This window comes from Seriola dumerili, unplaced genomic scaffold, assembly GCF_002260705.1.
Source record: "Seriola dumerili isolate Sdu_G_001 unplaced genomic scaffold, Sdu_1.0 BDQW01000291.1, whole genome shotgun sequence".
NCBI lineage: Eukaryota > Metazoa > Chordata > Actinopteri > Carangiformes > Carangidae > Seriola > Seriola dumerili.
This window is the reverse complement of record NW_019174546.1, coordinates 179,304-192,303: the sequence shown is the minus strand read 5'-3', so window position 1 is coordinate 192,303 and position 13,000 is coordinate 179,304.

Sequence of the window (13,000 nt, the reverse complement as noted above, 5' to 3'; positions counted from 1 at the left end):
AATAAGCAACCAGGCAGGAGGTGTGTAGAGGAGGTACAACAATATACAGTAGATACTTCAACAAAAGTCATCTGTTAATTATCTCTAATAAAGGCTTCCTTTACAAAATGCAGCAGCATGAGAAATGAAATGGTGAAGTGAGGCCATGATATTGGGATTTCACTTTCCACAAACACAGTTCAGAAGCTCCTGTCACTTCGGCAAAGCACTTAAAAAAAAAAAAAAACGCTGTTCGCAAACCACAGAGAGTCTAAAATGTCCTCAATCACCTCTTCTCAACCCTTAAACATAGTGTGTCAGTGATTTGTTTTTCCCCCTTCCAGTATCCAGTATTTCACAGGAAGCAAAGAGCAGAGAAAAGACAAAAAAGAAACAGAAGGACTGCTGTATGTTTTTTTTTTCTTTGTTCTTATCCAGCTAATCATCTTGTGAACCCTTGGAGCGGTCCTGACCCGCAGGTCGGGAACCATTAATCTTGGCTAAAACCCTGTAAAAGTATTTGATTTACCTAATTAAATTTTAAATCTGAAATTCAGTTTTAAAGGGGGGTGAAATAGTCGAGGTCTCAATCAGCTGCTTGTGCAGAGAAATACTGTGGAAAGTCTAAAGTTTCATCCTTACATGTTATGAAGACATGGGTCTTTTCCACTTATCTTGATGAAACTTTCAGGCTTCAGTATATAATTGTATGACTGTATTTGATCAAACAGTATGATTTGATCAGTCACCTGAAAAGAACACAAATGATCTCCCTCTCCCTTAAAAATTAAGAACTACAATATTTGTTTTGAGCTATTAATGAGATACAAAGACTCATCCATCACATATACAACAGCAGTGAAATGCTTAGTCAGCATCTCCATAGACTGTGCAAAGTTCAAGTACCATAAAACAGGAAAAATAAACATTTTAAAAATGGGAAAAGAAAAGTATAAACACAAATAGTAGAAGCCCTGTAAGTAAATGAAAGTGGAGATGAAATATAGAACTGAGTGGAAAAATCAAAATGCGAAGCAAAATGTTTATGTTGTAAGGATACAAGTGTTGAGGTAAAGTATCAGAGGATTGTGTACAGTAAGAGGCGCACAGTGAACTGTACAGCTGAGTAGATAATGTGCAGACAGATGTGCAGAGCTTATGGCGGCTTATAAATATTTCTAATTGTGTGATATTTTGTATAGTGCAGTAGGTTAGTTAGAATAAAGGGGCTCAAGATTTAAAAACTTTAACCTACAGCAGTGGTTCCCAACCCAGGGGCCACGGCACTCAAGGAGAGCAGAAATAAAACATTTATCCAACACAAAGGTGTATGTTTGTTTTTATACACTTCCTCTAATCTTGTTTTTTTTCCCCCTCTTTTATTAGCTAAACATGCGAGAATACAAAGAATGAGTCTTGCTGTTTGCTCCATAAATGCAACACAGAGGAATAAGAACAAAAACAGCAAAAGTGAAGTAATAATTAATACTGAAATCAAACTAAAATCACAGACAGTTTTGACAGCTTTGAAATGGGATATAAACATTTGAAGTGAAATATTGAGCTGTGCTGTGGAGGAAGAAGTGAGGAGTTCGGAATATTTGAAAGTGACAAGTGCAAGGATGAAATAAAACAATTAATAATTAAATAACAGTGGAGGTGGAAGACAATGTACAATGCAAATTACTGACGAATTTTATTTCAATATTTAAAAAAAGTGTGAAGTGAGAGGAAAATCTTCCAGTCTTGATGAACTGGTCACAACTGGTGAGGAGGGGGGTTGCAAGGAGAGACTGTTTGTTTTAAGGAGTCACAAACCAATAAAGACTGGGAACCAGTGATGTATGTTGTCCAGCAGTATCACAGAAAAGTGGCTCTTTTATCCAAACTTTGAATCAAAACGTCTTTAAAAATGTCTTGAATGTTTCTTTACAGTCTCATAAAAGTCAGAGTAAACTGCCAAACACTTGATGGTGATGGGTTTGGGTTCCTTTGTTTTATGAGCCAAGGGAACCACTTACTGACTGACATTATCCTGTCCGGTCCTTTCATGTGAGAACACACACACACACACACACAGAGAAATATAACTGTGCGGTGGTAGAAATGTGTTGTGGCTGAACCACACGGTTTCACAGGCCTTGTCTCCCCCTCCTCTCCTCTCCCCTCCCCTCCCCTCCCTCCCTCACTCACTCCCTCCCTTCCCCAGGGGAAAACAGAGGAGGGGCCAATGTGGAGCGGAGGCGGGGCGCACGGTGCTACGGCTGAGTGGAAAGAAAGTGGAAAGTGAGAAAATACCTGAATGGACAATCTGGAATAAGTAAGTAGTATTTTTGTGTGGAAATTGTCTTGAAACGCTGCTGCTCGTGCTGCCGGAGCCGGTGGGTTGTGGGTGCTCGTGCGCTGCGGAGACGGAGTGGAGGATTTGGGGCGCCGGAGATCTCCGGTTTCCCCAAACAATAGTCGAGAGGACGCGATGGTCGCCTTCTCCCTCTCTCCCTCTCTCTCTCTCTCTCTTTTTTTTTTTTTTTTTTTGAACCGCAGGGAAGTTTAGGACCCTCATTGGCCCTATTGTTGTTCCCACCGAGGCCACGTAGCTCTGTTTGAAACGTGGGAGGATTGTTGTGTTTCTAAATGTTACAAGAGGATTTTTATTTTTCAAAAAAAAAAAAAAAAAAAAGGATCCGGGCAGTGATGCGTCTGGAGGGAGCGAGCGCGTCCAGTTTGAGTGTAGGCCGAAGGTTTTGAATTTTCTCCTCGGTGAACGACTGGTGGGAAATTGAGTGCGTCCATTCATTTACAGTGAGGGCGTCCCGTTTGGAAAAGGAAAGGGGGAAGAAAGGGGAACGAGCATTTGGATAATTTGGCATCAGGACGCGACCAGTGGGGCCTGGGAGTCTCCCATTGTCCTGCCTTCTTTCTTTCTTTTTTTTTTTTTTCGACAACAGCCTCCTTTTTCATTTTGTAGGTCGCACAACTCTTTAGATTCGCCGGCTCCTCGCAGTAAGTTGGCCTGTTGGTGGTAGCAGCCCTTTGTGCGTGTGTAATATTGTTGAATTATTGATGTGGTTTGACTCTTGATCTGTGTTGCTTCAGCCTGCAGCTAGGTTGAGCTAAAATGTGTCCACAGCTTTTAGGTTATTGCACGAATTCAAAGAGAGACAGTGAAATGTAGCTGCAGCAGTGAAAGGCCCCGATTACCTCTGCTTCACTGAGGACTCCACTCACCTACTGGCTCCATAACTTCTCAATGAAATACTGTAGAGGCTGCTACTACTACTGTATAAAACTATAAACTGCTTCCAGTGGGGTTTTAAATGTTATTATAGTGATAAAAAACGGGACATAAAAATACCATAAAGTAAATTGACTGTAATAGTGATAGCACAATGATACCATCGAAGATGAAGAAAGTCTGTTGAGCTAGTTATCTGTAAAGGTTTTGTTGACACACATGCTTTGGAGCCGGAACACCACTGTAAACTTATATTACTGTTTATTGTAAGACTTAGCCTGACTCTTTATAGCTTCTTCTTTCAAACCAACAAATCCAAAACCCAAATAATATAAAATAAAAATTTCTTTCTATTATATTAAGCAAAAAAAATCCTCCCATTTGAGAAGTTTAATCTGATAAAAGTTGGTATTTTTACTTAATGAATGACTATTAATCACAGATAATAATATAATTATTATCAGCTAGTCATTTCAGCACTGCTGTCCACTCAGCCTGTCCAGCTGAAGAAAATAAAACTATGATAAATATATGTAAATGAATGTCCCTGGTGTTTTACAGAGCAGCAACCTACAGTATATCAGTGCAGACACGTTCAATGTCTGACTGAAGATGTATTATCAAGTAGCTATAAAAAACTGAAAGCTTAAACCACACAACCGCACAATCAATAAAATGTGTTTTTGGAGAAGCATACCAGGCAGAAGGCATCTTTAAATCAGCTGTTTGACATTGTTGAAGGGCAAAGCAGGACTGAAACTAATGGATGTTTTCCATTAAGCTGACCATTATTTTCATTTTCAGTCATGTCATAAAATATAAAAAAGAAATAGAGGAAATGGGCTTCACAAGTTTTGATAGCAGAAGGTGACGTCTTATAAAGTCTTGTTATGTCCAACCAACTATCCATAGATATTTATTGTACAGTGATTGAAAACAGGGAGGAAAAAGCAGCATATCATCACATTTGAGACGATGGAACCAGCAGATATCTGACATTGTTGCTCGATTAAAGGACTTAAATGATTGATCGGTCGTTAAAATTGTTTCCATTTCGTTTCATTGAAAACTGTTGTCTGTTACGTCTGTGGATCGTCTGGTGTGACCAGCAGACTCTTCCTTGACAGACAAGTTGACTTTTTCAGATGATATTTTTAAATGCTTCGAGCACCACAGATACAATTTAATTTACCTGCATTGTATTGAGATGAGGGTAGAATGAAATTGAAATCACCTGCACTGCTAGATACCACCAGAGGGATAAGAAGGAAAATATGTTTTTTGATTTGATTTGTCTGAACCAACAACCAAACTTTCATCATGTTTAGAGCTGAAACAATTAGTTGATTAATCGATTAGTCAGAAAATTATTGTTCAAGTAATTTCTATGTCAGGAAATGTACTGGTTCTAGGTTTCTTTGTTCGTTTATAATAGTAAATTTAAAATCTTTGTGTTTTGGACTGTTTGACAGACAAGAGAAGCAATTTGAAGACGTCAGCTTTCATTTCTGGCAACTTGTAGTGGCTGTATTTCACTATTTTTTTCTGATATTTTACAGGCCAAATGATTAATCAATAAAAAAAAAAAAAAAATCAGCAGATTTATCGATGACAGAAAAGAATGTCTGATGGTTAAGACAGTAGGCCTGCGGCTTTGAGACCAACCAGCACGAGTCTTTTATCTGAACCACATCAGTCTCATCTCAGCTCGTTGGGCCACTTCCTGTCTCTGCTATACTTTGTTTGGATATGAAGACAGATTGTACGCAGGGGTCTCTTTGAATCACAGCACTGAGCAGAGGACGGGCTTGTTGATTCAACCACACCCTGTTAGATTTGTACAGACACACACAGACACACACACACACAGACACACACACACCTGCTCCGGTTTGCTGTTTGTGTGCGCACGAAGGCTGACGGTAGCAGTTGTCTTGTTTTTCCGCTGTTTTTACTGATGTCGTCGCAGGCAGCAGTGGGTGGTGGTCAGTCCTGTGTGTGTGTGTGTGTGTGTTTGTGTGTGTGTGTGTGTGTGTGTGGCCCTGGCACACTGATGAACCTCTTCCCCTGCTGGAGCCTGGGTGTGTGCACGCTTATTTTCACAGTTGGTATATCAGGCCTCAAATGGCTTTTGAATGGAGCTGGTCATTTCAGAGATGGCCCAGATTGCTTTTCCACCCTGACAGCTGCTGTCTCTGTGCCAGCAGCTCAAACTGTGTGATGACAGCTTGATTTCTTTTTGCCTTTGGGAAAATAGGGGCTTTAAAATCCCACATCTGCGCCTTGTGACTCGATGCATGTTTGCAGCAGAATTCCTGATTAATTTTGGTCAGTTTCATTAGTCGTTAATTTGATGGTTTGAATGATTTGTTGAGCAGCATGAAGTTACAGGGCTTTTTTTTTCTTTTTTTTTTTTTTTTAATAACAGCATCTTCACTGTTTAAGACTAGAAACATAGAACACAGATTAATGCAGTAAAATAATAAACCAGAAGGATTAAGACAGAAATGGAAGCATGAATTCAGACTAGTGGCTGGTGGATGAGGGTTAAAGATTCAGTCAGAGGAAGTGGTGACCAGTTGTCAGTAGATCAGAAATATATGTATATTACTTTTTTATGCTAAAATGGTATGATTGGGGCTGGGCTATTGTAGTAATTTATGAGAATATAAAACGTGATTTTTGGTACTTGAATTAGCCAAACTTCTTAAAAGACTTTGTCGTGACATAAACCAGCCATGACAGAACTTTTCCTAAATAAAACCTCTGCAAAATGAGCAAAATCATCATTTAAATTAAATATGAGATCAAAGAATAAATAAACAAGGCCAGGAATCTGTCCAACCTTTCCAAGCCCTGATTATGATTTATCATTATATAACAATCACCGTATTTTTGACTTATGGCTGTAATTTCTATCAGGGGTTTGTTTAAAGTGAAGTTTCTATAAGAGTGGCTGCAGCTGGCCCTGAGGACGCCAAGGTCATGTCCTCTGTAATATATCTGGAAATTCACTTTGTATGATTATACATGTTCTGCACACGATGGGTTCTGATGTTCTTTGGACTAAGTTAGATTGTGTTCGAGAAATGAATTGAACCAAAAGCAGTAAAAATCAGTTTAGTTGTCTCCTCCAGTGTTTGGTTGGTTGGACTTTGGACACATGACCTCTGTGTTTCACAATAACCTGGCTACAGCTCTCTACAGAAGGAGGCTTATGTACTTGTAAGGTGTGGAAGCAACTATCTGACAAAAATTTTTTTTTTTCTGCTGAATGTGTTCAATTGTACAGGAAATACAGGAAACACTTGCCTTTGCTATGGAGTTAATGATGTGAAATGTTTTTACGCTCCCTTTGGCTCAAGCCATAAAACGGTCCAACCGTGGCACTAGTAGGCCTGAAGCCCAACATCCTCACTGTTTAAATCTCAGACCACACACACACACACACACACACACACACACACACACACACACACACACACACACACACACACACACACACACACACACACACACACACACACACACACAGATCACTGGACTGGCCTGTTGTTGTATTCAGTCAAGACCTCAGACCTGAACAAGGGTCATTTTCTTTTTTTAGAAATCAGACTTTCACTTTGAAGCAGAGCTGTGAGGAATTAACAAGTTGTGTGTGTTTATTAAAAAAAAAGAAAAAGAAAAGAAGAAGAATCACACTACTGTTTGGTTAACAATGGCAGTCTGGAAACAATAGCTGAGTAAGGAGAAATGAACCTGTGTATTCCTGGAGGAAGTTTATTAAGAGTCACAAACAATAACAAGCTGTGTTTTTACAGAGCAGGCTTTATTATTATTATTGCGGCGGACTGAAGTTGATGAGACGAGCCCTGTTGTGCTTCATTAAATAGGCCATAGGACACTGGGATGAATGGGAAACCTTATCCATCTCACCACTGGACCACACCTTTTGTAGATCAAGTGTTCTGCCATATTCACACTGAACAGGCTGACGGAGAGACAGGCGGTTTAACAGACGGGCTCATTACAAAGTGTAAGGGTCAGAGATACCACTGAGGAAAAGAAATGAGGAGCAACAGTGCTCAGGGTAAAGGCGTGTACCGGATACCGTGTTTGTTTTATCCTCCCAAGGTATGCTATACGTTTGGACGAACATCTACTGAACTGCAGACATTATAAGACTCTTAGATGAATTAATTTACTCAAATAACAATTTCCTCATAAAATTGTATCAATCAATTTATTAACCAGCTGGAAATCCAGTCCAGAATAGTCACATCAGGAATCATAACAATCATACCGTGCACTGATGATCAAAGTAAGTTACATTTATCTTTATGGAGGTAAATGTGTTGCTTTTATTACTTTATTATGATAACTTCCGGTCATCATCATCCAGCTCTGTTACAGGTCAGACTTCCAGACTATTCAAGCTTTTGTTTCATCTCATACCTTCATGTAGGCTCTCCTTTAAAAGACAACCCTCTCTAATTCTGTTTCATTTTTTTGTAGCATATGTATCTCATTATGTGAATAACAGGGGGACAAACATAGGCGTCATCCATCTGAAAGATCAATGCTGAGAGTTGATGTCAGTCCTTGAGAATGAACACAGGAGGAGCTTCTTTATGAAGCCTCTAGTTTACACTGAAGCACTGTTCAACCACAGTGGCCTCAAAAGCCCATAATGCACTGCAACCACAAGATTGGGTTGTGTTTTGACTGAATAAGAGACCGAAAACTAGTATGTAGATAGTTTCACCATGTAATTATTGTGACCAGATTCTTTCAGTTTCCTTCACAGCATGAAAAATCTTAAATGCTTGAAAATAATCTTTTGTTTTTGAAAGTTTTGGATTTATGAAACAATATAAACGTGTAACCCAGTGTGGTGGTAATGAACCTGACTTGTTACTCTTTGGATCACATATAAGCATCAAGATGATGCTGTGGTAATTATTGTGGCACTAATGTTACTCATACTGCTCCCATCCCTAGGTCAGTTTATATGCATAGACGCACGCCTTTGATTAAAAGCATCAATTTAATGTCTCATCTCAGTGCAACGCCAAAAGTCATTGTGGGAAATGTAGGAAGTATTTGAGGCAAGTTTAGGTCAAGTGAGTACACCAGCAAAGAAAATGCAACTATTTCATCATCAAATGAATAATGGAGTATACTGAACAACACATATTGATGGTCCCTAGAGGATGAATCCTTTTGGCTTTACCTGACCTTACCTGAGGTGTCACCAGTGAGCTTAAGTTTCCAGCTGGACACGGGAAATCAACTGGGTTCTCTGTAGGATGACCTCTGCTCATTTTTTAAAAACCTCATGACCTTTTTCACCCACATGAGGCTGAAATATTAACTCTGCACACAACATTTCTCCTAATCTAAGGTGATAAAACCCCTTTTGATTTTAAGGACTTTTCCTTTTAGTGCCGCCCTCAGAACAAACTTTAAAGTTATCACCGCAATATTTGCTCAGTCCAACGTGTTTGTTTCGCACCTTTAGCGGTCACTAGCAGGGATTTAGGTTTCTATTCTTGGTCTTATAATTGCTCTCTAAAGCCCTGAATGACTTTTACTATGGTTGCTAATGAGATAGAGGTTTGACATGTTTGTGTCTGTGAAGCCTGTGAAGACATTTATTGTCACACAGAAGACTGACAAGATATGCAAGAGTCATCATGGCAGTTATCATGACATGTAAACAGAACCACACATCTTAGTTTGCATCGTTAAATGTGTGATTTTCATAGATGTCGAGTGTAGGGGAAGATATGTTGCTGAGGTTAGTCATTTTATAATGAGTCATCTTGTGGTGTAATTGCTTTGAAATACGGACAGCATTAGTGTAATTGCTTAATTGTTATTTTTTTTGACTGAACATTGAGGCCAGTGATGAATTCAGATTGTTATTTTGGCCAACATTTCTCTGTCTGGGAGGGCAAGTTGCAGCTAAACTTCCACGGAAACTAGATAAAAACACTGTTTACATTTGGTCTGTTGCCAATCAAGAAAAATCTGCGGTTAGTCTGGGAATCTTATTGTCCACTTTTTCCTTTTTCTTTTTTTTTTTTCTGGGACACGCCACTTAAATCTGCTCCTCCATGTGAATCTGTTCTTTAGATGCTTCAAAGCATTTGAGAAGGACTAAGTGGGAGCCTTGAATTTTTTTTATGTTCTTTTTCAGTGTCAGTTCATGCAATTCTACATTATCTAAAATACAAAATTTGCTCATGTTGCGTGACTTTCAGATGGCAGACTCTGCTGTTGCAGAGTTAACGTGGTCAACATGAAAAAAAATGACAGTTTCCTGCATGGTCCTCATTTCAGTGCCATTACTAGAGAGAACAGCTTATGATCATACACCAGGAAGAGGCTGTTTTTTGGGAGGGGGGACTTTGGAAAACTTTTATTGAAGTAAATACTACAGGGTAAAAATACTCCAAGAGTACAAGAGTACAGCGTCACAGTAAAACCATTTCCTGTAGTTGCAGTATCACGGCAAAAGTAGCCTACCTTTCGTAGTTACAGTATAGCAGTAATAGCACTTCCTGTAGCTACAGTCTCTTAGCAAAAGTACCTCATGTATTAGAATCACAGTAAAAGCACCTCCTGTAGTTACAGTCTCAAAGAAAAAGTGTTGTGTAGTTACATCATCACGGATAAGTACTTTCTGTAGATGTAGAACCACAGTAAAATGACTTCTGTAGTTACAGTATCACTGTTTTTCTTTTTATTTAAGTAGAAAGTGTACTATATTATATGGCAAGTTTAACATCAGTGCAAGGCCCTTAAGAAAACGGAGCACAGAAATAAGGAAAAAAAGAAGAGGTAGAGGCTGTTAGTCATTGGAGTTTTGTGGTTTGGAAGAAGCATGTTGTTGAGATTTTACACATGGCTGCAGGGCTGCAAAATCTTCTCTGGTCTGGTAGAAGTTAGTGCATTTTGTTAGTGGATGAAGGGCACTTCCTCCTCAGAAGAAATATGACTGGAAGACTTTAAAACAAAGGGGGAATGGTTTATATGGAACTCACTGGAATCCCACAGGCAGCCTCGCTGTCATACAGTATTTGGCTTGAAGGGAAGTGGATTTTATGGACAATGGTGGTGACGGAGCATAAAAGCCACATTAAGTTAAAGCAGGACCCTGTAAAGACAGTGACGGCAGCTAACGTCCCCCTTCATTTCCCACAGAGGTCCAATCAAAGCCCGCGAGACACACCCTCCCTTTATCAATTAACCAGCGTATGACAGTCCAACATCCGTCATGCCAACACTTTTATTTTGGCGATTTTTCGGCAGCATGGAGAACAGAGTGGTAGAGGGCGGCGTGAGGTCACGTTTCCACGGCAACTGTCAACCTCCAATCCCCCTCCAGCTGAACACTCTCTTTCATCGCCATGGCAGCGGAGAGGCCCCCCGTTTCCCGGGGGACGAGGGGAGTGCGGGAGGGAATGTGAGACGGCGAGAGGGAGGGAGAGGGCAAACAAGTTTAGTGAAAACACAGTAATCCAATATGGCCGCCATTGTGTTCCGACTCCGAGCTAACGGCGGCTCCAGCTCGTTCCTCGGTGAGAGGAGATACAGTCGTGTGATGATTAACCTCGGCTGAGACCTGGAAGACTTGGTATAAGAAGACAGGGCTGAAACTCGAGCCTCGGTTCAGTGGGTCAATGTGTTTTAGTGTGGATAGATCACAGCGCCCAGTGTGCCAGGGTGAGAGGTTTGATTCTCACAACAAACACATACATAGGCTCATATTTTACATCATACTTGTACAGTTAAACTGACTGATGTGCATGCTTGACTGATGTACCCTTCTGAAACTTGATACTAATCCTGATAGACACTGAGGGACTATTTTTTGTGCTTTCTCGAAATTGGACAGTTCTCACACTCAAATTCTCATTTTTATTAGTGATAGTCTCACAGTTTTATTCTTGACAGGCTGGAAAGATTTAGATCATTATGCTACATCCAAAGTTTTCATTTGAACCAGGGCTGAACAATTGGCTGATTAATTGTTGTTCAAGGAAAAATGCCAAACATTTGCTTGTCATAGCTCCTAGGGTGAGGGTTAGCTTGAGAGGATCTGCTGCTTTTCTCCTTTTTATGTCTCTGTAAATTGAATATATTTGGATTGTTTGGTTGGATGAAATAAGCAATTTGAAGGGATCACCTTGTGCGGTGGGAAGATGTGATGTGTAGTGACTTTTTTCTTTACATTTCACAGACAAATCTGTTAATATAATTGAGAAAATAATCAACAGATGAATCAATAAAGAAAATAAACATTAGATACAACCCTAATTTAAGACCACATTAAAGATATATACAAAAAACACCACTTAAGAAATAAACCATACTATTGATCTTTGCAGATCAATAGTGATTGAAATGGCATGATCAATAGTGATTGAAATGGCATGACTGGCCCTGACAATATCTAATAAAATGCCAGCATCTGCCCAGTAAATTGGCAACACTGGCATGTCACTGTAAACTGTGTTTAGAATTGTTACAAGTTAAATCTAAAAGTGTAACCCTGTAATGACATAAACAAATCACTTAATCAACAGAAATTAATCGGTTATAAGTTTGATAATTGGTTCACAATTCTAGAAACAGCTTCAAGATAAGTTTGCAATGTTCATCTTTAATGATTGGATTTTAATATAATCTCTTGAGTATTTACAATGGGCACCATTTTCCAGATTTTATTGACTCACCAATAAATTCTTAGAAAAATAGTTGCACGCATAATAGTTGCAGCCAAGGTTATGTTGCACTGAAGTTGTTTGATGATGAGCTGCTTTGATGATTGGTGATGAGACGATACTTTGGTTTTCAAAGCTGTTGTGTCCTGAATTTATTTGCAGATTAAGGAAATGCAGTAGCCTTTCAAAGGGAAAATAATAGATTTTTTTAATCTCTTTATTTTATTTAACTTTGCTTAAAACATAGTGTAACAGAAACATAAGTAAAAAGGAGTTTTAATGTCAGTGAACTGACTCAGTAAAGTCAGTTGCAAAAAGCAATATCTATCTAAAGTTTGCTAATATTATAGCTTATAGCCATAAGATATTTTCCAAACCAGGGCAAATAAGAGTGTATTGAATTGAACAAGAGTGTGTTTTATTGCTTCTGAATTTAACTTTTCATGCGTAAGAGCAGGGTTGTGGTCTTTAAAAAGTTAGTCTCACTGTAAACAATTACATTCCTTATTTTTACTTTTTTTTGTTAAATGTACTGTGTGAATGGCTGATATGAAGGAAGTGCTGCCAAGTGATGTTTATCTTGTAGATTATACCCAGAACAGGATGCATAATATGAAAAGGAAGTTTTGCCAAGTTCAGAATAGACTCTGGGGAGCTTGAAGTGTATCCATCTAGATGGTCTGCTGTGATAGTGTTTGGAAATGCGAAGCAGGAAGTTCAATGAGAATGGTTTGTCAGATGAAAGGATGCATATAAACCCTCCTCTGTATTTTTGGTGAAGTCCATTCACTTCACATGTATAACCAGACGCTGAGGATGTTTTGAGTCATTCATGCATACACAGTGTAACACCATAATTTAAAACAGATAAGAATATGGACAGCAGTAATGAGATCCACAGCAGATACTGATGTGAAAAAGGTTTTCACCAACTTTCTCTCCTCTCCCATCTCTTTTAGATCACGGCCGCCTCAGCTCTCCCCTGCTGCGAGTCTCCTACCCGCCATCCTCTCCCATCCCTCTTCCTCCTCTTCTCATCCTCTCCGTAGCCTCC